Below are 27813 nucleotides of genomic sequence, written 5' to 3'. Positions count from 1 at the left end.
TGTCCTTTGCAATCAAAGAGAACTAAAATGCCAACACTCTTTCTGGCCCTGTGTTCAGTGTATCTGAGAGGGGCTGAGGAGACCACTGCAGGTCAGAAGGGTGTGACTACAGGTCAGGCAGAAGGGGTCCATATGAACATCTGGAGTGGAAATATCCCTAAATATGCACATCTTGCGTTTCTTGTGAACTATTGCAATTAGCTCATGGAACTCATGGAGAGGCTCACTGGCCTCTTTGATGAGGGCACACTACGCTGGGTAATTTTGTACCAGCATCTCCCATGTCTCACAATTAATGCCAAAGTTTGTCAGAGAGACCTTCAGAGCGTCCTTGTGTCATTTCTTCTGACCTCCATGTAAGAAAAATCCTTAAGTGACTTCTCCATAAAATAGTCTTTTGGGCAAATGTACTTTGGCCTTTGAACCATATGGCCACCCCATCAGAGCTGGGCTGTCTGCAGTAGGGTTTGAATTCTTGGCACTTTTGCTTGAGAAAAGACCTCACTGCCTCATACCTTATCTTGCCAGGTGATTTCAGAATCTTCCTGAGACAATTCAAATGGAAGCAATTGCATTTTCTGGCATGGGGATGGCAGACTTTCCAGACCTTGATGCTGTGATTAGCCTCAGGGAAGACTTCCTGTTAAAAAGCATGGTAGCAAACACAGACCCCTGCTTCACTCCATTGCTGACCCTTCCTTAGCCCTTTTCAAGGCGTCACTGACTCTTGGGTAGATGAGAAGCTTCCAGGTGAAGGATGACACTGCTAAGAATCTTGAAAGCAGTGACTAAGAGAAAGACACCCCCCCATCCTAGAGAGTATTTTTTTCTCTTTGCAGTTCCTTGTGGTGTAAGGCATTGCTGATGAGGAGTTGCCCCACTGGTTAGTGCTCTGACCACTCTAAGGTCATGGGACTTCCATTGGATAGGGCTTTCAGCTGGTCTTCATACTCATAGAGCCTCAGAGGTCCAGGCCAGTCACCCAGGGCTTAGCATTCTGGCGATGTCACTGCCAAGAGTCTGAGCTGTGGTTGACTTTGAAGAACAAATTATTCATGGTGACCTCTACATTTTAGTCATGTCTGTCCAAAATGGAACAGCTAAGTGGCCCAGTGGAGAGAGTGCCATACCTGAAGTCAGGAAGATGCATCTTCTTGAGGGGAAATCTGGCCTCAGACACTCACTAGCTGGGTGACCCTCGGTAAGTCACTTTGCCCTGTTTGCCTCGGCTCCTCATCTATAAAATGAGCTGGGGAATGAAATGAGAAACCACTGTAGCATCTCTGCCAGAAAAACCCAGAAGGAAACCATGAAGAGTCAGATATGACTGAAACAACCGAACCTCAGCTGCCTTCAACAAAGTGTATCAAGCTGACATTATTGTAAACCCAAACATTTCAGACTTAGAGAGAGACAGGTCCAGACTAGCAGAAGTTCTCCCATGCACCCAGGCACCTCTCTCCAGGATGATCTGAAGTGGCATTCAAAAAAAATAATGACTAAAAAATGCCATAATATTATAAGGTAAATTGGACTCACACCATCTTAACTATGGAGCCAGGATGACATGATAAACAACCAAGTTCTTCCCTTGACCACGGGCCTCAGCTCTGAAAATGTATGGTCTGTAGTGGGGCCAAGTTTGGGGCAGTAAGTTTTTGTCTCACTTCCTCAACTGACTGCTACTGTGACCCTGAGTTGCACTGTTGTAGCACAAGGCACAGTAATAGTCAGGCTCATCTTCTGTCTGGGCCCCTGTGATGGTGAGGGCAGCTTTGTCCCCAGGGAGGAACCCTACAAACTGGGAAGGGGCACTTGATGCAAGATTGTTGTGGCTATAAGTGAACTGAAGAGGAGATTAACCAGATGTCTGCTGAAACCAGTAGAGATAGTGCCCAGAGTTGACTGCCCCTGTGCTGGAGCTGCAGGTCATGGTGACTGTTCTTCCTAGGATCACACTCAGAGATGGCTCCTGAGTCACCACAGCCTGAAAACTGGCCCCTGAATCCAACAGGATAGACAGACAGACTCTTCGGATGGTGCCAGAAACATCCCTACCTTGCTTGATGTTTAGCCCTCCTCTCAACCTCTCTCAAGTTTCTCTCCCAAAACTTTTGCTAAGAGTGAGCAACATGATGAGGAGGGGGTGTCAAGAACATGGTGCAGATACTGTGTCTTGGGGTCCAGAGTTGAGTTGTGCTTCAGTCACTGCCTCTTATCTTCCCACTGTCCATTCTGGGAGATTATAGGTTTGCCTCATGCAAATGCTTGTCTTCACCACCTGTTTGATCCTAGAGGCCAGGGACATGCATGGTTATGTCAGAGAGGCAGGGCTTTCTCTGGAGTTACCCCACTGAGCCCAGTCAGGAAGCAGGTGCTGGCATGGCAGGCATTCACTCTCAACCCTAGAGAAGATTGTGTCATTAATCAGCTATGAGCAACCTCAGCTGGACTCCTCCATGGTGATCTCACAATGTCCCCTGCTGGAGACAGGCCCCAAAGGCACACTGTTGAGGACACAGCAAGGATAGAGCCTACAGAAGGGAACTGAACTGCCCAGTTCTCCTCTCAGAATCCCTGGCTCCTCTCCTCTCCAAGAAACCGAGATCAGCACACTCAACCCTCTGCTTTTTTTCACAAACTCCATTGATTCAGTGTCAGCTATAGACTGTGCAGAAACTTGGTCTTTGATTACATCAATAGATGCAGAAAAAGTTTTGATTACAGTCAGCGCTCATTTCTATTAAAAAAAACATTTGGAAGTATTGATACAAATGGATTTTCTTTAAATGGTTAAAAAAGCATTAACATAAAACCATCAGCAAGCATTATTTGTAATGTGGATAAACTAGAAGCCTTCCTAGTAAGATCAGGTGGCAAAGAAGAATGTCCACTGTCACCAATGTTATTCAATAGTCTCCTGGAAATCCTATTGATAGCAATAAGAGAGGAAAAATGAATAGAACGAATCAGAACAGGGAATGACATGATAAAACTATCTCTTTTTGGACACTATATGATGATATTCCTGGAGAATCCAAAAGACTCCAGTAAAAAGTTAGATGAAACAATTAATAATTGTAGCAAAGTAGCAGGAAAAAATAAACTCACATAAATCATCAGCATTCCTACATATTACAAACAAAACTCTGCAAGGAAAGATAGTAAAAATAACTCTAAATGGTCTAAAATAACTGGAACTATACCTGCCAAAATCAACCCAGGACCTATACAAACAAAAGTATAAAAACTTTTTCATACAAATAAAATCATATTTAAATAATTGGAGAAATATTAATTGTTCACGAATAGCCAGGGCCAGTATAATGAAAAGGACAATTTTACCCAAACTACATATTCAACATCATCTCAATTGAATTACCAAACAGTTATTTTGTTAAATTAGAAAAAATAACAAAACGAATTTGGAAAAACAACAAGTCAAATATATCAAAAGCAATAATGAAAAATACAAGGGGAGGAGGTTTGGCAGAACCAGAATTTACAGTATATCACAAGGCAGTGATTATTAAAACTTTCTGGTACTAGCTAAGAAACAGAAAGGCAGATCCACGGAAGAGAGTAGACACACAACTTACAGTGGCAAATAAACATAAGGACCTTGAATTTGACAGTTGTACATACTTAAGATTTTAGAATAAGAACTGATTAAGTTACATGAGAGACACTGACACAGGACCACCCAGCATGGCATGACTATATCAGAGATGGGACCGTGAGCTATGAGCAAAGCAGAATTGAAACAACTCAAAGGAAATGCAGGTTGCTCAGATTTAGAGTATCCAGCGTAAATGTTCACCCAGACTATTTGTGTCTGACCATTACAAACATTACAAGCTGGTTTTGGTCTGATCTGTCACAGCTGGACACACTGAAGCTTGATTCTAGCATAGTGATGTCATTTTGGTCCTCTTTGAGAATCAAGGACAACAACCAACCAACCAATCAAAATTTGATGGGAAAACTGGAAAGGAGTATGGCAGAAATTGGGCATGGACCAATATCTCACACTAGTTACCAAAGTAAGGTCAAAGTGGGTACATGACCTAGATATAACGAGAGATTTCACAAGAAAATTAGAACACGGATATTGTGTTTGTCCTTGGTTTTCCAAGAGGATGATGACATCAGGCAAATGATGACATGACTTGCAGTTGACTTTGATTTGAGGGAAGGAGGACTGTGTGCAAGGCCACCAACCTCACTTTCTCCTCCGGAGCCATCTGATTTCAATGACCAGATATTCATCAGAATAAATTGAGATGACCCAGGATGCAGTGGGAGACTCTTTTCTCTTTTAAGCTAAGGCTTTTTCAGGTACTCTAAGTGAGGTAATGCCCGTTCAGGGAATGGGTCTCTCCTCTTTAAGAAGTGAGTTAAGGGTTGACTCCTTTAATTAAGAAGTAAACAAAGCAAATCAAAACAAAAAATCAAACTGGGACGGGGAAGATCCTCAGGGTTGCTGTTCCTAAGAGAAACAGTTACCATTGACATTATCTGTAAAACATCATCAGGCAGCCATTTTGCTTTCTTACTCTACTTTTTCTTGGGAATGTTTTTTCTTTCTGCCTCCTGTCCAGTATTATAAACCTTCATCCAGGGTTCTTCAGGCACTCAATCTAATAGATCCAATTCCTTCAATCTATTCATCACCTCTACTTCATATTCATAAGTGATGTTGTTAAGGTCATACCTGTTTGTTCTGATGGTTCCCCTACTTTCTTCAATTTAAGTCTGAGTTTTGCAAGAAGAAGCTCATGACCTGAGCCATTCTCAGGGTCTTATTTCAACTGAGTGCATACAGCTCCTCCACCTTTAACCACAGGCTATGTAACCAAAATGATTTCTGTATCGACCATCTGCTGCTGTCCATGTGCAGAGTCGCCTTTTGGGTTTTCAGAAAGGAAAGTTTATTACTGAGAACGGAATTCATAATTTTCATATTAACCAATATTAGATGTGTTGTGAATATGCTAATAATTTAGTTTTCTCTATAGTGACCTCTTTGGTTTGGGAGTCAGAGCTCACAATTCTCAAAATTAAACTGATTAATCAAAACTCTGCCAATGCTCACAATCACTGGACCTTAAGTGAAGTGAATCAAAGATTGCAGAACCTGTTTCCAACACAGAACTCTGGCTCTGTACTTTAGGGGATGTTGTCACGACCCCTGAAGACTTGACCACAGAATTTTATTGTGTGTCTTATGGGTTTGGTGTTGGAAACCACTAAATGATTGTTTGTAATCCACCTTCCACCTCATTTCCCAGTTGTGATTTAAATATGTAACCTGTGCTTTTACTTCAGCTAAGAGAACATTGCTCACTCAGAAACTGATAAATTACATGGCTACCTGATTACTGGCACTCCCATCTCTAGGCCTGCTTTGTGTGGCTCTGAGCATTCACAGGTTAGAGCCTAGCTCAGGAAAATTCATGTGATATGGTATAAAAAATAAAGATGACAAATACTGAGTTATCTTGACAAATGTATTTTCTGCCCTGCTTGTGTTTGAAAAACATGCCTCTTATTCCAATTATCTTTTGATTTCCTACTTTATCATTACAGTCCCCAATGATGGATGAGACATCTTGTGTGTGTTTTTGTGCAGGGAGAGAGGAGGGGGGAAGGAGGGAAGGAGGGAGGGAGGGAGGGAGGGAAAGAGGGAGGGAGGGAAAGAGAGATATCTAAAGAATACTCTAGTTCTTAAAAGAACTCACGTACTTCAGCCTCTTTGGCATCATTGGCTGGAGCACAGACCTGTATTACTGTGATGTTCAATGGTTTGTCCTGAATTTGAACAGGTATTATTCAGTCATTTTGAGATTATGCCCCAATATTGCTTGTCTTACCCTTCCATTGATTATGAAGGCTGCTCTACTCTTTCAGAGGACCTCTTGCCCACAGTAGTATATGTAATGTTCATCTGAATGAAATTCACTATTCCCATTCATTCAAGGTCATTGACTCTCAAGATACTGATGTTGGATCTTTCCATCTTCTGTTTGACCACATCCAGCTTACTTGGTTTCTCTAGCTGAATGGATATTCACAGAAAAAATACTAGTACTGATGTGATCGTCTGCATTGTAAGCTCAAATTCACTAGAAATGATTTTAATTTACGCTTAATTTCTTATCCAATCATTTCTAAATTGGAAAGAGAGATGTACAAAAGGGAATTGTCTCCATGCCAACAAACATGATTCTTTATACCAAGACTTCTTGAGGAAACATTTATAAAAATTTTGAGAGATTAAAATATGTAAATTAGAGTTCTGAGATTAACATTCTAGAAGAGGCGTAAAAGGAAGTCATCTCATTCAGTCCTAGACTGTTCCGAAAATAAACAAAGTATTTTACACTTCTCATTTTATATAAATATAATTTATTTATTTTCAGTTTTCAACATTCACTTGCACAAGAATTTGATTTCCAAATTTTCTCCACATCTCTCCCTACACCCACCCCTGGATAACACGCACCTCATCCACCCTCTTCTCCAGTGTGGCCTCCCTTCTTTTACCCCTGCCCCATTCTTCCATCCCTCCCCCCTGTATTTTCCTGTAGGACAAAATACCTCATAGCCTGTACATCTTATTTTCCAGTTGCGTGCTAAAACATTTACTGCCTTTTAAAGATATGCATTTCATTTTTCAAGAGGAAAAGTTGAATAAGGCATTCATCCAGGGTGGATGAGAAGGCATTGGTGCAAAGCAGATAGATCAGTTGTTCTTTGATAAAATATTCCATACCAGCTTTAATGGGGTAGCAAAGTGGGAGACTTGATAGAGTACCGGGCATGGAGTCAGGAATACCCATCTTCTTCAGCTGAACTCAGGTCTCAGATACTTGCTAACTCTGTGACACTGGGCTGGCCACTTAAACCTGTGAATCTCAGTTTCCTCATTTGTAAGATGAACTAGAGAAGAAAATGACAAACCCACTCTAGTAACCTTGTGAAGAAAATTTCAAATGGGGTCACAAAAAGTGGGGCACTATTGAAAAGTTACTGAAATATATTACCACCTTTAATAATATTACCAAGAAGGGCCTTTGTATTGCAGAAATATTACCCATATTTGCTTGGGTCTGAATCTGGCATGAATCTGGAAAGAGCTGTAGAGAAGTATTATTTCAAAATAAGTTATTTTTTGTTTTCTGCTTATAAAAAGGAAGTTAAATCTTCATTTTGAGGCCTTTGATCAAACTTCTGCAGCCATTGATATATTGGCAGATGGAGCTCTTGTTGAGAAACTCTAATCATATTTGAAGAATATATGCCTCAGTCTACAATTATTGAATTTCTTTCATCATAATTTCCATGAATCATATCACTTTGATATTATTTTGATGACTGTAAAGTACTAAGGTGCCAAATGCACCTAAAGACTAGGTGGTGATGACTGTCCCAAATCTTTGATGTCTATAACTGATAGGAAATTATACATTGTTGTATATTACACATTCACTTCATCAAAATTGAGAAGTGAGGATTCCAAGATAAATTCCAAAGGAGCATGTCAAGGCCTGAAATCTGTAGGACTCCCCCACAACCCAACAAGTCTCTTGAATCTCCTTTTACCTTGACTCAAACAAAGAACTTTCCAGGGAAGAGTTCCAAGTGTTTCCTTGATGTCCGAGTCACAATGCGAAGAGAAGTCAGCTCTCTCCATCCTTGGCTCCCATTTCCCAGCTGCTTATTTCTAACCACCCAGACACTCACAGGTAGCCCTGCTTGGATGTTTCCTGGGTCGCTTGTTGTCCCTCTGGCCATTTTTGTCCAGTTTTGTCATCTTCTCTCAGTGTGGTTACCAGAGCCAAGAAGCAATGTTTTTGCAGTGACTATGACCTCTGAACGATTGCCATCTGCAACACTGATGCCCAACTTATTGCCTTGAAGGGGGTTGGAATATAGAATAAGGCACAAGTCCAAAAAAAAAAAAACAGCTTGCAGTCGTATAAAGTGCCTTCTATGTGCCAGGCACTGGGCTATGGCTTTTGGAAATATTTCTTTTTATTTTCAGAACTGTTCTGCAATGTATCATCCCCATTATGGTCCCCATTTCACAGCTGAAGAAACTGAGGCAAACAGAGGTTAAGTGTCTTGCCCAAGGCCACAAATACTAAGTATTCGAATCCACTTCTAACTTTCTTGCCTCCAAGTACAGAGATCAATCTACTGTATCTCGGAACTTACTCTACCAGGAGAGAAAGGCTCAAAAAGAGGGGAAAATGATTGTGAAAAGGAGAAGGGAGGGGGGATGAATGTGGAAGGCTGAAGTCAGAATACCAACAACTTTGGAATTCATTGTGTGAACTTCAGCAACCTGCACTGAGGCGAACGCCAATGAGCCTTACAGCTCATTGAATATAAGCAGAACTTAAAGAGCCAGGGACAGACTGTCCTGGGGCCCTCCCAGGTGGCAGGGGAAGCTGCCTGGAATGGATTTACTCTTTTTGGAGGGAGGAGATTCTGTGACTACTCTCATCTGCTGCCTGCCTCTTGCTTTGCACACTGGGAAAATTCATGAGGGTGAAATGGATAGAGAGGAAGCCCATTCCACTGCCTTCAATTCTGCTCTCAATTGCAGCATATCATAGCACACTTTTAAACTGCAGTTTGGTAATGTCTGTTATCTGAAACGTTTTCTTACCATGTATATGTTTGTGCATTGAAATCTGGCTCCTTCAGACAAATAGGATCCAATTCTGCCAATCAGTGTGCTCGTAGTGATATTAGAAACCTAGGGAAGACAAATTCTGAGAAGGAAATAGATTCAAGGAAATGAGGTTTATCCCTAGAAAACCAAGGTTAGCGTTCCTAGTGGAGATCATTCACAGAGTCTTCAAGGATCCAAGTGCGGAACCTAGCATAGGGTCTACCCATTCTTGCCCTCTTGGATGGTTTACTCAGTCAAACCTTCCCTCACCATGGTAGATCTGGTGTTCCCAAAGAAGGACCAATATCATGAACTCACAATAAAATTTCTCTCTGGTACTAGACACAACCAGTGAAAAATCGATTCTTTCAACCCATTGTCAACAGATTGGGACCAGGCAGTTTTTCAGTCATTTGATAGATATTAGGTTCCTATTCTGGCCTGGCACTGTTTTAGGTACTGGAGAGTTACAGAAAAGCCAAAAGTCCCTATTTTTGAGGTGATCACCATTGGAGGGAGAGAATGTGCAGACAATTATGGACAAATTCTCTCTCTATAGGATCAATTGGGACTAAGCAATTAAAGGTAGGAGCATTAAGGGACATGGTCAAAACATCACACACTTCCAGAAGCTGAGCCCCTAGTCCCTATCCCCCAGAAGCTGCTCCCTTACCTGGTCTGGCAGCACTTAGAAGAGGCTCTGAGGATGGAGCTCCCACTGGCCAATCCTCCATTACCCTCTACTTTACCTTATGAATTACAACACAAATATCCAGTTTTCTCTCAATCTGTTTCTCAAGTGACAATCTCTCCTTCTCCTAATTGACATCCACTGCATGGAATGTCTTTTCAAACTGTGGGACCTGGGAACGAACGCAGCGCCAGGATACAGTCAGACATCGTTGTTACCCTAACTTCTGGTTATTATAAATTGGGATTGTCACTTTTTCACAGAGGCAGTCAGATCACAGGGATTAGGCAAAATTGATGAAAGAGAGATAAGTGTAAAAATGTATAAGTTTTGGAATAATAATAAGGATAATTTAATATTAATTAGAAATTTTTCGTTCCTTAAAGTTTTCAGAATGCTTTTCATAAGTTAACTCATTTGATCCTGACAACAACCCTCTGAGGTAGTTGATTATCCCCATCTCACAGATGAAGAAACTACGTCAGAAAGAGTTTAAGTGACTTGCTTAAGGTCACATAGCTAGGAAATTCAGGTCTTCCTCACTCCAAGTCCCATTCTCTGAGTCATCTCCTCACTACCTCTGGAACAGACTTTGCCACTGGGAAATGATGGGACAGAGGAAACCTTTTATAGGCTATGATCAGTGCTTCAGACTGAGATATTGGGAGAATGATTTGCTTGGTCACTTCACACTTATTCCAGTAATTCAAAGCTAGAAAAGCCTGTTGTAGAGGACTGAGGATAAATGGCTAGCCCAATTGCAGGGCAGGGAGCAAGACCTGGGACAATGCCTCTGTCTATGAGCAGGTAGAAAGGAAATGTGGAACAAAGGAGACAAGGCTGAGGGTCCTGACACTGGTCCTTATGGTCAGATAACACACCCAGACTTTGGCATCCTCTGAAGCTGATAGCCTTTCCTAACCCTCACCCACCCATCATGTATCCTCTGCAGGGATCTCTTGTGATTCTCCGATAGGTCTCTGTTTGTAAAAGGTTACATAATCATGAGTTGTTATATTTGTGATTTTCTTGTTCAAGCCATAATAGATCTGCAGCTCAAAGGGACCTCAGATGTCCTGAAGTTGAATTACCTCATTTTATAGGTGAGGAATCTGAGGTACAGTGCGGATGTCACAATTAATATTCCAAGCCATGCACTCCACAGCCAGTGCTTTATCCATGGGACCACCCTGCTCTTACACCACCATACCCTAGAGTCTCTTAACTCTAAATCTATGGTGAATCTTGAGCCACCCAGGATGATGCCTCCCACACTTTGGAATAAAGTTTCTTAAGGAGCCTGCAGTATTCTCTTGTAAGAAATGTCACTCATCACATAGACAAGTGGCACTTCTAATTTTAAGACTGTGAATGCCAGGCTCACCTTTATATACATGATGAAAAGGGAGAGAGCAAATGCAGACAAAATATTGGAGCAGGTGTAGCATCAGTCATCTTTTGGCAGGACCTCATCACCTGGTTGTGCAGGAAGAACACAAAAGGTGCTGGGATTGGAAGGTTGAAGTAAATCTCTTTAGATCAAAGAGCGTGTGCCCCCTGGACCTCACCAGTGGTGACCCAATCCTAGGTTTAACCAAGGGAATATTTGAGTCTGAGGAAAGACACGCTTGGGGTGATTGTGGAAACATCCCCAAGTCCTACCAGAAGATGGAGATCTGATAGATCTCAAGTAACCTCTGCATTTGGGTACAGGATGAGCAGGAGGAGGTTTTTGTCTCAGTTCCTCATGTCAGTCTCTCACTGTGCTGAGGACCACTATACCACAAGGAACAGTAATAGTCAGCCTCATCCTCAGCCTGGGCCCCTGTGATGGTGAGGGCAGCTTTGTTTCCAAGGAGGGACCCTGAGAATCGGGCAGGGACCCCTGATACAAGACTGTTGGTGCTGTAAATGAGTATCCTAGGAGATTGGCCAGATTTCTGCTGGAACCAGTTTGGATAGTGTCCAGAAGTGACTGCCCCAGTGCTGGAGCTGCAAGTCATAGTGACTGTTCCTCCTGGGATCACAGTTAGAGATGGCTCCTGGGTCACCACGGCCTGAGCAATGATTCCTGAAATCAAAAGGACAGACACTAGGTCAGAAACAGATACAGAAGCCACACTACCAAGGCCTCCATCTTCATGCCCAGATCACTCCTTCTTTTCCCCCAAGAGCTCAGAGAGCCTGTCACCAACCTTTGCAGAGAGTGAGCAGGATGAAGAGAGGAGCCAATGCCATGGTGTCCATGCTCTGCTTCCTGGGCCCCCAAAGCTAGGGTTGGGCACCTGCCAATGCCTCTTATACACCTACCCTACCTCATCCTTGGAGGTTGGAGCTTTCCTTCATGCAAATAAGCCTTGAAAGCACATGAATTGCAGCCCTGAGTTGGGGCCCCTGCTGGCTGTAGAGGCAATGTTGTGATAGGTTGGGCCAACTATGGTATGGCCCTGAGGATCTCCCTGGGACCAGCCAGGATATAGCTGCAGGGACAGGAAGCATTCATGAGCATTCAATGCCATCTCTGGCTATGGTTTCCTGACTTTCTTTCTGTGATAATGTCTTGCCATCATGTACCCACTGTGGTCCCACACTGCCCCCTGCTGGAGCCAAGCCCTCAAGCCATCAACTATTATTGAGAAACCACCAAGGACAAGTAACTTAGGTACCTGGGTGTATCAAATCATTTGGTTCCATGGTCCCATCTCTTTGGACTGTAGCCTTGAGATTCCACCTCCCTCCTCTGGACCTAGTCTTCTTTATAGAAGGGAACTGAACTCCCCAGTCCTTTCCTTGGAATCCCTGGCTCCTTTCCTCTCCATGGAAGCCCAGATCAGCACACTCCATCCTCTGCTTCATCACAAACTCCGTTGTCCAGTGTCAGCTACAGACTGGGCAGAAACATGGCCTTACCCCCTGGGAGGTGCCTGGATGTGACCACAGTCAGAAAGGTGGCAAGTGTATTTATGCATACTGCTTCCAGTAATGAGAGCTGGGTACCAATATCTGCCCTCCCGAGGGGGGACAGCACAGAAGAGGATGGTGAGACCTGCCCTGAAGGTAGCTCCTGAGTTTTCATTCACAGTGTGAATTCCCAGAGGGGCAGATGCTACTTAACCTCAGGGCTACTAAGGCTACCTGAGGAGCTGAGAAGTCCTATTTCTCTCTCCTAATCCTGCTGCTCACTAGCTCCCCCACCTCAAGTCCTTTCTTCAGATAGAGAGGGGGTAGAACTACATCCATCTGCTCCCCTAATTCTAGTTCACCTCTGTTTCAGAGCATTTTCTTAAATGGCTATGGATAGGTCCCATTCTGTCCTGTGACAACAACCTATTCATATCATCTGATGATTTGTTAGTTGCACAGATGTTTTTATCCTTGTACATTTGAATCAGTTCAATATATATCTTAGAAATGAGACCTTTGTCAGAGAAGCATGTTATAAAGATTTTCACCATTTACCAACAGCTCTTCAATTTCTCTAACAGAATGCGTTATGTAATATAGACTAAGGTATTGATCTAAGCCTAATTTCTGACAGACTGTTTTCAGCTTTCTCAGCATGTTTTTTTAATCAAATATGAAGCTTTTCCTAAGTAATTTATATTTTCCAATTTATCGACACTGAATTGTTGAGTTCCATTGTTTTCAATTGTCCCTTCCCTAGTCAGTTATGTGTATCTACCCCTCTATTTATTAATTGGTACAAGATGGTTTTGATGACTTTCTCAGATATTCTCTGTTCTTAAAGTCCCATTTCTCTCTTATCCCTACATCTTTTATTCATTTCCCTTCCTATTTTGGATCTTTTGTTTTTCCAAATGTGTTTTGCTATTATTTCATCAAGTGGCATAAAGTATTTTCTTGGTCATTTGTTTGATATAGCAATAAATTATATTTATTTAACTACAAAAATAAATAATCAAATTTAGAGTCATACATAGCTATAAAAATACAAGTCTTTGTAATTGATACATGGTCAAAGCATATGAACAGAGAGTTTTCAGAAAAAGCTGTCTGCAGCCATGTGAAAAAACGTTCTAAGTCACTATTGATGAAAGAATCACAAATATTTTATTGGCTAATATGAGGAAAAAATGATAAATGTTGAAGTGGATGTGGGAAAAGTGGTACACTAACACCCTGATGGTAGTGGTGTGAACTGATGCAACCACTTTGGAGAGCAATTTGGAACTAGGCCCAATGGGCTATAGAATTGTGTATACCCTTTGCTCCAGCAATAACACTGCTAGGTCTATATCCCAAAAACATTTTCAAAAGGGGAGAAAGGGACGTAACTGTGCTATAAGAACTGATATACAGGAGGACTTCAGAGAGACTTGGAAGGACATACATGAACTGAAACTGAGTGAAATGAGCAGGACCAGGAGAACACTGTACACAATATCAACCACAGTGTGCGAGGATTCTTTATAGTAGAACTTCACATGCCCTTCACAGCAATGTAAGGACCAGAACATTCCCAAAGGACTCTTGAGGCAAATGCCATCCACATCCAGAGAAAGAACTATGGAATCAGAACACAGATGGAAGCAGAATATTTTCTCTTCTGTTTTGTTTTTTCTCATGGTTTCTCTCATTAGTTTTGATTCTTCTATGCAACATAACTAATGCGAAAATGTGGTTACTAAGAATGTATGACAAGGAAGGGGCAGGGGCAGGGCCGTTTACACGGAGAGATAGCCTCTAGCTCCCCATTCCCGCATGGTTGGATACCCTGCTCTTTGCTGCTCCCAGAATGCTGCCAGGAACGTGTCCCTCCTCTCCTTGGAACATGAACCCAAATGGCCTTGGCTACTCACTGCCATTCGTCTATCTGGGTGACCTACACTCCCGACGTGACTGAGGCCATGCTGTAGGAGAAATTCTATGCCACATGGCCCATCATATCCATCCACATGTGCCTCAGTGTGGCTATTCATTGCTCCCTGGGTTATGCTTGCATCAAATCCCAACAGCCTGCAGATGCTGAACGAGCCTTGGACACCATGAACTTTGACGTAATCAAGGGCAGGTCCATCTATATCATGTGGTGCCAATGGGATCGGGGGTCCAGAAATCAGCAATTGGCAACATCTTCATCAAGAACTTGGATGACTCCATTGGCAACAAGGCCCTGCGTGACACCTTCTCTATCTTTGAAAACATCCTCTCTTGTGTAACGAACATGGCTCCCTAGGATTTAGCTTTGTGCATTTTGAGACAGAGGAGGGTACAAACCAAGCAAACTGCACTATGAATGGGATGCTACTTAATGACTGGAAAATTTTTGTGGCCCACTTCAGTTCTTGGCAGGAATGAGAGGCACAGCTGGAGGCACGAGTGTTGGAGTTCACCAACATCTACACAAAGAACTTTAAGAAAAATGTGGATGATCTGTGCCTTCAGGAACTCTTCTCCCACTTTGGAAAGAGTCTAAATGAGGTGATGGTCGATGAAAATGGTCATTCCTGAGGCTTTGGTTTTGCCAAATTTGAGAAACATGAGGAAGCACAGAAGTCTGTGAGTAGCATGAATGGGAAGAAGTGTGGGGTCAGGTGCTGTATGTTGAAGAGGCCCAGAAGAGGACAGAGAGGCAGAGTGAGCTAAAGCCTAGATTTGAGCCAATGAATCAAGAGAGAGTGAACCACTACCAGAATGTGAATCTGTATGTGAAAAATCTGGATGGTGTCACTGATGATGAGAAGCTAAGGAAGGAGTTCTCTCCATATGGCGTGATACCAGAGCCAAAGTGATGAGAGAGGGTGGCCACAGCAAGGGATTTTGTTTTGTGATTTTCCTCCCCAGAAGAGGCTACAAAGGCCATGACAGAGATGAATGGGCAGGTTGTTAGCACCCAACCCTTCTATGTGGCCTTCACCTAATGCAAGGAAGTGTGGAAAGCCACCCTCACCAACCAGTCCATGCAACATATCTTATCCTCTGGAACAAAAATGTAGCCATCTTTCCCCAACCCACCAATTATTTCCTGACCCCCACCCCCAGGTGACTGCAGTCTTCCAGTCACCTACCCAAGCATCCTTCTGCAGTCCCAGCACTGTGGCCCCCATTCAGCCTGGACCAAGATGGACCAGTGTCTCTCCTAGATTTTCCTCCAGACCCCAGTGCTCCATTTCCAGCATCAGTAGTGTCCAGCAGACCTTTACTCAGATGCCCACGCAGGGCCTGCCACACACAGTGTGGTCAATATTGGGACCCAGATTATGGAAACTGCATATCCAGGATCCCTGGACCCCACCATAGCCCAGTACAAAGTACTCTTCTGCTATGCCTAATGCACATCAGGTAATAGAGCCAATCGTGCATATCCAAGGGCAAGAGACTTTAACTGACTGTATGCTGGTCTCAACCTCATCCCAGGAACAAGAGTAGATGCTTCATACATGTACAGCTCTTGCCTGGTATTGTGGTGAGCAGTTCAGTCCTGGGTGTGGACCCACATGGGAAAATTGTCTTGATATTAGGGTAGAAACCTTGAGCTTCTAGACTTGTTAGTACTATGGGATTTAGAAACCAAATGCTTGGATTCGAATCCCATCTCTGCTACCTATTACCTGGGCTACCTAGACTTTAAATTCTCAACTATAAAACGGGGGTAGAATTATATTATCTCTGGAGTACCTTCTGGCCCAAATGTCCTATAACTCCTCCATTCTCCTGATTGAGTTTTGACCAGCATAATTTTCATTATTGCAACAATAGATGCTTTTACTTGGACCTTCCCTCTATCTCAGCTACTATAGTTTGGTGTAATGGAAAGAACATTGGGCATTGTGTGATCCTAGGTAGATCATTTTTCTCATCTGTAAAGGGGGGATGTTATTTATCCCAGTTGGTCTCCCTGTCATGATGCCCTCCCTAGACAAATTTATCCTCCACTCAGCTGCCAAAGTGATTTTTCCTAAAGCTCAGATCTGACCATGTCACCCCTACCAACCTCCTAATCAGTAACCCCCAGTGACTCCCTATCAACTGTAAGGATCAGTCCTTTGATCTAGCATTTGGAGCCCTTCATAACCTGTCTCCCCGTCCTACTCCTGATCCCCCTCTTACAACTCTTACACCAGTCCCCGACATATACTCTTTGATCCAGGAATGCTGACCCCTTACTATACCAAGACCCTATATCTTGAGCTCTGGGTATTTTCTCTGGCTGTCCCTCACGACTGGAGTGTTCTCCCTCCTCATCTCCACCTCCTGGCTTCCCTCAAATCCCAACTAGAATCTTATCTTTCCCAGTCCTCCTCCTTCCTAGTGCCTGCTCTCTGTGATCTCCTGCTTCTCCTTTGTCCTTTGTGTATACCTGTTTTGTACACATGTGTTTTCTTTTTATCTCCACCAGATTGTGAACTCTTTGAGAGAAAGGTTTGTCTTTTGCTCTTTTTCTTGTATCCCCAGGACTTAACACAATGCCTGGCACATAGGACATGGTTAATAAATTTTAATTGACTGAATAAAAAAAAAGAATGCATGTGCAGAACCCATATAAGATTGCATGCCCTCTGGAGAAGGGAGAGGAGGGAGAGGGGAAAAAGTCTAAGAATAATGGAAGTGATTGTAAAAAGCCGAAAACAAATAAATTAATTAATTTTAAAAATTAATAAAAAGAACTGTGTATACCTTTTGACCCAGCAACACAACTGCTAGGTCTATATCACAAAAACATTTCAAGAACAGGAAAAATGACCTTTTTATGCAAAAATGTTTATAGTAAATCTTTTTGTGGTGGCTAAGAATTGGAAATCGAGAGGATGGCCATCGATTGGGGAATAGCCAAACAAACTGTGTTATATGATTGTGATGGAAAGTTGTTGTGGTGTAAGAAATGACAATGCGGATGGTTCCAGAAAAATCGGGAAAGGTTGCAAGAACTGATGCAGAGTGAACGGAACCACAAGCACATCGCACACAGTAGCAGCAATAATATATTATGAAGCATTGTTAATGATAACAATAAAGCAATAAAATGATCCAAGATAAACCCAAAGGACCCGGGATGAAGCAATACTCTCCACTTCCTGAGAACGAACTACTCCTCTCTGAAAACAGACTGAAGCATGGTATTTTTCATTTTCTTTCTTTTTTAAAAAATAAAATATTGAAGTCTTCTTGTCCAAAATACTACTATGGAAATGCTTTACATGATTGCCCATGTATAAACTGCGAAGGATGGCTACCATCTCAGGGAGGAGAGAGAGGAGTGAGTGAGGCGGGGATGAAATTTGGAACGTAAAACTTTAAAAAACGTTAAAAAATATTTTAACATGTAATTGGGGAACAAATACAATATTATATTAAAAGTGCACACTAACCTTGGTAATGTTGTGATTTTTATTTTACGGTGACCTCAAGCCTTGAATATTGTTCTAGTTCTTTATATTGTTCCATTTTTTCTTGCAACATCTCTATGTAGTTGAATATATACAACTTCTTTCTGTGCTTTGGTAGATCAGTCCCCAGATACTGCATCCATTTCATTATTTCCAATGGGATTTTCCTTTCTATTTTTGCTACTTGTATCTTGTTCTATCAAAATGCTGTTGATTTTTGAGGCTTTACTTTGTAGCCTTCCCCTGACAATGTTCCAGTGGCTCTTCTCAGAGAAGGAAAGTTCTTCAAGACTTCTCATACCGGGCTAGAAGCCTTCCCCACAAGGCTCTCTTTGGGGAAGCTGCAAGCTATCCCATGCTTTAAATGAGGCTCTAATTCTTCGAGGCTTTGCCTGAGAGGATTTTCAGGTAACTCTTCACACTTAACACAAATGGCACTCCAAGGTCACAAAGACAGACCCCACACTGAAGTTTTCTTACCTTTTTTAAATTTTTAACACAGTTTATAACAGATAGTAATTCACATTTTTGGTCAGGTGATACATTTTTTTAAAGCATTTACAATATGGACCACAAAAGATTTTTTTTCTAAACATTAACCAACTGGGACACAGATAATATTTATGTTGATAACTTCACAAGCTCTTGGCCTAATTGTCTCCACAGTATTACTAAGAATTAAAGAATCCTAACTTAATGTTGTTGGTCTAAAGTCCTATGCTTAATTGTTTAACGTTAGACCACCTCGGATGTTCTCCTACCCATAATCTATAACTGAATAGATCTGGTATTAAGCTTCCAAACCTTTTGATTATAGGAAATTGCCACTAATAGTAAGGACATTGCAGGGATACAATATTTCCCCAACTTCATGTCACCCCCAAGCAGGATTAGACTATCCACTTACATTCAGTCAGGCTTAAAGTCTGCCATGTGTCAGTGGGGAAATTGAGTCAGGAGAATCCCACTTCAGCCCATGCTGAACAGCTTCTCTCCCATCCTTCCCTTGAGATCACCTATGCAGTTCATACCAGCATCTCATCAGCTTACTGGCATCATGTATTGGGGGCTCAGATCACCTTTCTTATTTCCCATACCTGGAGTTAGACTCAGAAGAACAGTCACTTAATAGTCCCATAGCATCTAAAAATAGCAAGTTCCAATAACCAGGTTTCAAATATGATTATAGTTTCACGTTGGCTAAGGAACATCATTTGAGGCAAGCCTTACATGGCTTACATGTGTTTCTGTACATGTTCTAGTTCCTGATTAAATGGCAATCATAAAATTTAATTTACCATTAAAACCTTGACTTTTTCATCAATGCCAAATTTTACTCGAGGTTACCTTCCCCTTGGAAATTTAGACTGAAATTCTTTTCTCCAAACTAAAGATGTCATTGATTTATTCTCAGTAATTAATTCAGTCTATTGTTTTAATACTGATTGCTTTTATCTTACTTTGTAACAGGTCCAATTTTTCTCCCCATCACTCTCCTCTCCCGGCTTCCTAAAATCTTGCATTTTGATTACTTCTTCCCTCAATGTACCCTCCCCTCCATCACACCCCACCTCTCCTCTCTCCATCTTCTCTCTTTTCTTGCAGGGTAAGATGAATTTCCATAAGCCTAACCCTGTGGTTCTTATTTCCCGATTATATGCAATAAAAATTCTCAACATTCATTTCTAATACTTTGAATTCCAACTTCTCTCCCTCCCCCACTCCCTCCCCAGCCCCACTGAGAAGGGAAGCAATTCAGTACAGACTAAATATGTGCTGTTTTGCAAAAAAGGCTTCCATAGTAATCATGTTGTGTAATACTAATCATATTGCCCTCTGACCTACCCTATCCCCCCTTAGTTTTGCCCCCTACAATTGACCTTGTCCCTTCTCAAAAGTGTTTATTTCTAGTGACTCCCTTCTCCCATTTGCCCTCCCTTCTAACATTCCCCTCGTTCCACTTGTCGCCTCCTCTCCTGCTTTCCTGTGGTGTATATAAATTTTCATATCAAATATAGTGAGCATATTATTCCCTCCTTCAGCCACACATGGGGAAAGTAGCTTTATTCCCCACCCCCTTTTCCCTTATCTCCTCCATTGAATAAGATTTTTCTTATCTCTTTTATGAGGTATAGCCTGCCCCATTCCATTACTCCCTTTCTCTTCCCAGAATTTTCCTCCTTCACCCCACAATTTTTATTTTATTTTATTTTATTTTATTTTGTACGTATGTGGATATCATCTCTTCTGATATAACACACCCTGTACTCTCTATCTATGTATATGTGTGTGTGTGTGTGTGTGTATACAATCTCTCCAACTAACCAAATGCTGAGAAAAGATTCAAGAGTTAAAAATATTTTCTTTCCATGTAGTAATGTGAACAGTTCAGCTTTAGAGAGTCTTTTATGATTTTTCTTTCCTGTTTACCTTTTCACATTTCTCTTGATTCTTGTCTTGAGAAGTGAAATTTTAAAATGCAGATGTGGTCTTTTCCTCAGCATGAATTCTTGAAAGTCATCTATATCACTGAATGACCATTTTTTCCCTTGAAGTATTATATTCAGATGCTGGGTAGGTGATTCTTGGTTTCAGTTCCAGTTCCTTTAACTTCTGAAATATCCCACTCCAAGCCCTTTGATTGCTTAACGTTGAAGCTGCCAGATCCTGTGTTATCCTGATTGTATTCCCACAGTATTTAAATTGTCTTTTTCTAGCTGCTTACAGTATTTTCTCCTTGACCTGGGAACTCTGAAATTTGGCCACAATATTCCTAGGAGTTTCTCTGTTCAGGTTTCTTTCAGCAGGTAAATGATGAATTCTTTCAATATTCATTTGCCCTCTGATTCTATAACATCGGGGCAGAGTTTCTTGATAATTTAATGGAAGATAATGTTTAGGCTCTTTTTTGATCATGGCTTTCAGGTAGTCCAATAATTTTTAAATTATTTCTCCTGGATCTATTTTCCAGGTCAGTTGTTTTTCCAATGAGTTGTTTCACTTTATCTTCTATTTTTTCAAATTTTTGGTTTTGTTTACTAACTTCTTGGTTTAATTCATAGTAGTTCATTTCCCTGGCCTCAATTCTCTCTTTCAACAAATTATTTTGTTCAGTGAACTTTTGAGCCTTCTCCTTCATTTGGCTAATTCTGCTTTTTAAAACCTCCTTCTCCTCGTTGGTTTTTTGGACCTCTTTTTCCAATTGAGTTAGCCTCTTTTTAAGACTATTATTTTCCTCAGCATTTTTTGGTTTTTCTTCAGTAAGCTGCTAACTTGTTTTCTAAGGTCTTCTATTGTCTGAGCCAAATTTAAGTTCCCTTTGGAGGCAGGGGCCTTGACTTCCTCTGACAGTATGCCTTGTGCTTCCTCATCCTGTTCCCCTAGAAAACAGCTGTTCCCCTAGAAAGTAACCTTCTATGGTCTTATTTTTTTTCCCTTTTCTGGGTGTTTTCCCAGCCAGTTACTTGACTTCTGAGTTTCCTCTCCACAACCACCTCATCTCCAGTTCTGCCCAGCCAGTGTTTGGGGGCTGAGATTCAAATGCTGCTCCCAATCCTTAGGGGTTTTTGGTGGGGGTGGGGTTGCTATTCAGTGTGAGATTAAGTTCAGCTGCTCAGGTGGGGCAGGGCCACCACACCCGGGGCTTAGTTCCCTCAGGGTGTTTATGCAGAGACCTTCAATAATGGATCTGGGCTCCTGCCTGCTTTGGGAGCCCTTGTCTGCTGCTGCCTCCACTGCTGCCTCCCGAGGGGGCCTGAGTTATGGGGACACCCTGCTCCCCTCTCAGCCAGCCAAAAAGACCCTCTCACTGACCTTTGGCACATGTGGGCTGAGGGACCTGCACTGCTGCTGGCGATTCTGTTCCTGAAGCCTGCTCGGATCTGCTCCCCTTGGTGCTGCGTGGGCAAGGCAGGACTGGGCTCAGCTCCAGATCCAGTGCATGACAAACCTTTCCCGTCGGTTTTTCAGGTGTCTCTGGAACAGAAATCCCTTCCACTCCATTGTTCAGTCCCTTCTGCTGCTCTAGAATTTGTTGAGAGCTCCTCTTTACAGATGTTTTATGGGCTGTGGGGTAAGAGCTAAGCATCTGTGTATCTTTCTACTCCACCATCTTGCTTTCTTATTTTTTGCATATTCTAACCCAACACTTCTCCTACCAATAGTGTCCAAAAAATTTTCACCTCTTTCCTCCTCTGGCTGTCCCCTCCCTACCAGGTGGATAGAAAGAAATTCTCCCTGTTTGTTTCCTCTACACCATCCTCTGTCTTCAAAATAAAACATTCCTAGTCACCTCTGTCTTTTTTTGTAAGTAGTATTTTATTTTTTCCAGTGACATGTAAAGATAATTTTCAACTTTCATTTTATAAAGTATTGCGAGTTTCCAATTTTTTCTCCCGCCGTCCCTCTTATTCTTGTGAGGGAACTGCTGGACAGAACAACCATCCCTCCTGGGATTTTCTTTACCTTGGGAGTTCTGAAACTATCTTCCCTTTCTCCCATGAGAATGCAACATCTGCATATCTGAGACTGGTGCTATTTCTCCTGACAACCTTAATTCCTAGTTTTGATTCATTCTAGTCTGGCATTTCACATTATGAACTCTGCATACAATTTAAAGAAACAGGGTGACAATAAAGAGTCTCGTCATATTCCTCTTCCTGTCTTCAACCAATCAATGGTTCTATGGTTAGTTCCAACTGTTGCTTCTTGGTCCACATGCAAGGTCCTCAGGAAAAAACAAAAATGTTCTTGTCTTCCTGTCTCTATGGGAATTACCACATTTTGTTGAGATCCACACAGTTAATAGCCTTATTATAGTCAGGGAAACAGAAGTATATATTCTTTGGGAACTATCTTGATTTCTCCATAATCCAGCAAATGTTGGAAATGTGGTCTCTAGTTCTTTACTACTTTGAAAATCAGCCTGCCCTTCTGAAAACGTTTGGTTTATATATCACAGAAACTTTGCTTCTAGAATCTTAAGCACAGCTTTGCCACCATGTCAAATGAGCCCAATTTTTTTGATAATTTGAAATATTCCTTGGCATTTTCTTTTTTTGAGAATTGGGACATAAACAGATCTTTTCCCATCCAGTGGCCACTGTTGAGTTTTGCTAATTTCCTGGCATACAGATTGCAGCAACATAACAGGATCATCCTTCAGGGATTTAAAGAACTCAGCTGGAACTTCATTATCTCCACTAGCCTTGTTTTTAGCAGTGTGTTCTAAAGCCCACTTGACTTCATTCTCCAGGACGTCTGGCTCTAGATCACTAAACATCATGTTCATTGCTGATGTTAAGATCTTACTTGTGAAGTTCTTCTGCATATTCTTGCCACTTATTTCTAATGTCTTCTACTTCTGTTAAATCTCTACAATATATTTCTCTTACCGTGACCTTGATTTCTCTAATCCTCTTCAGGACATGTCTTTCTCCTTCTAATGTTTTCTTCTATTTTTTTGCTTTGCACATTCAAGAACATCGCTCTCTCTCTAGAATTGACATTCACTTTGGCATATCTTTCCCTTTCCCCCGTACTTTTCCTTTTCCTTCTCTCAACAGCATTTTATCAAGCCTCACCAAGAAACTTTTTTGGTTTTTTCCTCTTCTTTTCCTTTGGAATGTTTTTATATAGGAATTATATATGGAAATTATATGAATATAAGAATTATACATATGTTCACTATATGAACACAAGGTACACACTTGCCACACAAGTAAAGTCAAATCTAAGTGAGTGGAAAAACGTCAGTTGCTCATGGGTTGACTGAGCCAATATAATAAAAATGACAATTCTACCTAAATTAATTTACTTCTTTAGTGCCATATTAATCAAACTATCTGATAATTATTTTCTGGAGGTGGAAAAAATAATATCAAAATTCATCTGGTAGAACAAAAGGTCCAGAATATCAAGAGAACTAACGAAAAGAAATGCTAAGGAAGATGGTCTAGCTCTACCATATCTCAAAGTGTGTTATAAAACAGCAATTGTCAAAAACACTTGGTACTTGTTAAGAAATGGAAGTGTAGACAAGTGGAAAAGGTTAGCTTCTCAAGACACAGTAGGCAATGAATATAACAATATAGTGGTTGATAAACCCAAGGACCCCAGCTTCTGGAATAAGAACTCACTGTTCGACAAAAATTGCTGAGAAAATTGGATAATCGTGTGGTGGAAACTATGCACAGACCAATGTCTGACAACATACACAAGAATAAAGTCCAAATGGGTACATGATCTAGGTATAAAGATTGATACTATAAACAAAATAGTGGAGCAAGAAATAGTGTATTTATCAGATTTATGGAGAAGGGAAGAATTTTTGACTAGAGAAAAGTTAGAGAGCATTATGAAGTGCAAAATGAATAATTTTGATTACATTAAACTGAAAAGTTTTTACACAACCAAACACAATGCAACCAAGATTCAGAGAGATGCAGAAAACTGGGAAAGAATTTTTGCAAGTGCTGTCTGTGATAAAGACCTAATTTCTCAGATATATGTAGAGAACTGAGTCAAATGTGGAAGAATGCAAGTCATTCCCCAATTGATAAATAATCAAAGGATATGAACAAGCAATTTTCAGAGGAAGAAATGAAAGCAATGTCTAGTCTTCTGAGAAGATGTTCTAAATTGCTATTGATTAGAGAGTTGCAAATCAAAACAACTCTGAGGTACCACAAAACACCTATCAGATTGGCTAACATGGCAGAACAAGAAGATGATAAATGTTGGAGAAGATGTGAGAGAGTGGGAGCACCAATTCATTATTAGTGGAGTTGTAAGCTGATGCAACCATTCTGGAGAGCAATTTGGAACTATGCTCAAAGGGCTTAAGACACCCTTTGACTCAGCAATACTGTTTCTAGGGCTGCATCACCAAGTGATTATAAAAATGGAAAAGGGTCCCACATGTACAAAAATATTTATAGCAGTACTCTTTATGGTGACCAAAAACTGGAGATCAAGGAGATGCCCATCAACTGGGGAATGGCTGAATAAATTATGGTATATGAATGTAATAGAATACTATTGTGCTATAAGAAATGATGCACAGGAAGACTTCAGAGAGGCCTAGAAAGCCTTATATAATCTGACGCTGAGTGAAAGGGACAGAACCAGGAGAACTTTGTGCACAGCAAAAACCACAGTGTGCGAGAGTTTTTCTGGTAGTCTTGGAACTTCATTGCAATGCAAGGATTTTAAAAAATTCCCAATGGTCTTTCAAGGCAAAATGCCTTCTGCATCCAGAGAAAGAACTATGGAATTCAATCGCAGAATGTAGCAGATCATTTTCTTTTGTATTGCATTTTGGTTTGTTATATGATTTCTTCCATTCATTTTAATTCTTTGACACAACACAACTATAGTGGAAATGTATTTAATAGGAGTGTATGTGCAGAATCTATATAAAATTTTATGCCATCTCAGGGAGGGAGGGGGAAAACATCTAAGTTATACAGTAGTGATTGTAGAACACTGAAAATAAATAAAATTAATAATAATAAATAAATAAGATTATTATTAATTGAGGTTATTGAGAGATAATCACTCTTATTCCAGGAAGGTCCATATAACAAGCCCTCAAAAGGAGCTTGGGCAGTGGTCTAGTGTGGTAAAATCTATGGGCTTCAGAGTGAAGTAGGTTTAAGGTTTTGGGAAAGGCAAGGCAAGGCAAGGCAAGGGGGGGGGGAAGGGAAGGGAAGGGAAGGGAAGGGAAGGGAAGGGAGGGGAAGGGAAGGGAAGAGAAGGGAAAGAAAGGATCTAGCCAGTAAACCCAAAGTTAACTGGGCATCCTCTAGCCATCAAATTTACCTTCCTTTGGATAGAAGGAAGGGGAGGGGGAGACAGACAGCAGAGAATGCACTGATTTATCTAGTTGGCTGAGTCCCCATTCAGGGGGCTGGCTCTTGTGTTCACCTTTGTTGCTGAAGAAAACCGTGCTATCAGAGAAGTGATATTGTGCTATGATAAATGATGAACAGGAACACTTCAGAAAATCCTGGATAGACATATGAACTGATACTGAGTGAAATGAACAGAAGCAGGAGAACGTTATACACAGTAATCATCAGTGTGTGAGGACTAGTTTTGATAGACTTAACCCTTTACCGAAATGCAAGGCCCTGAAACATTTCCAAAGGACTCTTGAAGCAAAAATGCTGTACACATCCAGGGAAAGAACTATGGAATCTGAAGGCAGAATGAAAAAGATTATTTTCTCCTTTGTTATGTTATATTTTGTTTTCCTCATAGTTTCTCCCACTCATTTTAATTCTTCTATGCAACATAGCTAATGGGAAAATGTGTTTGATAAGAATGTATGTGGTGCACCCATATAAGATTTGAAGCTGTCTTGGGAAGGGAGAATGGAGGGAAGGGGGGAAAATTTAAAACTTATGGAAGTGATTGTTGACAATTGAAAGCAAATAAATTAACACATTTTTAGGGAAAAGATTTGAAGAAAAAAAATCATGGTATCGTCTGAGATTAACATTCCTGACGAGTTGCAAAGAAAATCACCATCTCATTTCCTCCTGAATCACTCCTGAAGCAAACTACTAAACTCACTGCTTTAAAAGATATCCATTCCATTTCTCAATGTAGAAAGGTGGTTAAAAGTAAACACTCCAGGTGGATGAGCAGACATTGATGCAAAGATATACAGTGACTCATTGTTAAATGGTTGGGTATCAGCTTTAATGGGGCATCTAGGTGGGATAGTCCATAGAACACTGGGCATTGAATCACGAATATCTTCCTTAGTTCGATTCTGGCCTCACATATTAGCTAGCTCTGTGACTCTGGGTAAGTCACTTAGTCCTCTTTGCTTCAGTTTCCTCATCTACAAGATGAGCTGCTGAAGAAAATGGTAAACCCACTCCTGTATCCTTGCCAAGAAAATCCCAAATGGTGTCACAAGGAGTCAGACATGACTGATAAATGACTGACCAACACCACTTTTAATCCAGTTCACTAAGAAAGGCCCTTATATTGCAGAATGATCACTCATATTTCTGAGGGGTTTTTAGCAGGAATCTAGATAGATTTGTAGAGAAAAGTATTATTTCTTAATATATCGTCCTTTGTTCTGTGCTGAATCTTCATTTGACCTAAACCATGGCATTGACCCACTCTCTTGACAGGTGAAACCCCTGTTAATGAAATTTTATCTTGCTTTGAAAACATATTCCTCGGTTTAAATTGATTCCACATTATTCATGACAGTTTCCATCAATCTTTAATGTCGGTTTCACGCATGAGAATGTACAAGTTAGGAAACTAAGGTACAAGGATGTTAAGTGATGGTCAAAATCTCACAAGTATTAAGCATCAGAGATAGGCCCATGGACTCCATGACCAATGTTTTATCCACAGGACCACCCTACTCCCCTGGTTGTAGCTCTTACACCACCATACTCTAGGGTCTGTTAGTTCTAAATCTATCCTGAGTCTTGACCACTAAGAATGATGCTTCCCACAGTTTGAAATAAACTTTATTACGGAGCTTACAGGTTTCTCTTGTAAGCATTGTCATTCATCTTAAAGAGGACAGACAAGTGGTATTGTGATTTTAAGATTGTGAATGCCAGGTTCACCCTATTATACATGATGAAAAGAGAGAGAGCTACCTCAGATAAGATACCAGGGAAAGTGTTGCAGCAGGACCTAATCCCCTGGTTGTTCAGAAAGACCACAAATGGTGTTGGGGATGGAAGGTTGTAGAAAGTCTCTTTAGATAAAATAACTTGTGCCTCCTGCGACCCTACCTGTGGGGACCCAATCCTAGCCCTGACCAAGAAAATACTTGAGGCTGAGGAAAGAGCACTTCAGGGTGAATGTGGAAATATTTCAAAGTCATACAAGAGGTTGCAGATCTGAAAGATCTCAAAAAAGCTCTTCATTTGTGTACAGGTTGGACAAGAGGAGGTTTTGGTCTCAGTTCCTCATATGAGTTTGTCACCATGCCAAGGACCATTATACCACAACATACAGTAATAATCAGTCTCATCTTCTGCCTGTACCCCCTTGATGCTGAGGGCAGCTTTGTCTCCAAGGAGGGACCCTGAGAACCAGACAGGAAT

The 27813-nt window shown here is 41.2% G+C and overlaps 1 pseudogene; it reads left to right on the top strand.

Annotated features, from left to right (window-relative positions):
* The first annotated feature begins 14166 nt into the window (after nucleotides 1-14166).
* Nucleotides 14167-15331, top strand: LOC140498796 (polyadenylate-binding protein 1-like pseudogene; annotated as a pseudogene).
* The last annotated feature ends 12482 nt before the right edge of the window (nucleotides 15332-27813 follow it).

Source organism: Notamacropus eugenii, chromosome 4 (genome assembly GCF_028372415.1).
Source record: "Notamacropus eugenii isolate mMacEug1 chromosome 4, mMacEug1.pri_v2, whole genome shotgun sequence".
In the NCBI taxonomy this organism is placed as follows: Eukaryota; Metazoa; Chordata; class Mammalia; order Diprotodontia; family Macropodidae; genus Notamacropus; species Notamacropus eugenii.
This window is presented reverse-complemented; position numbering and strand designations above follow the sequence as displayed.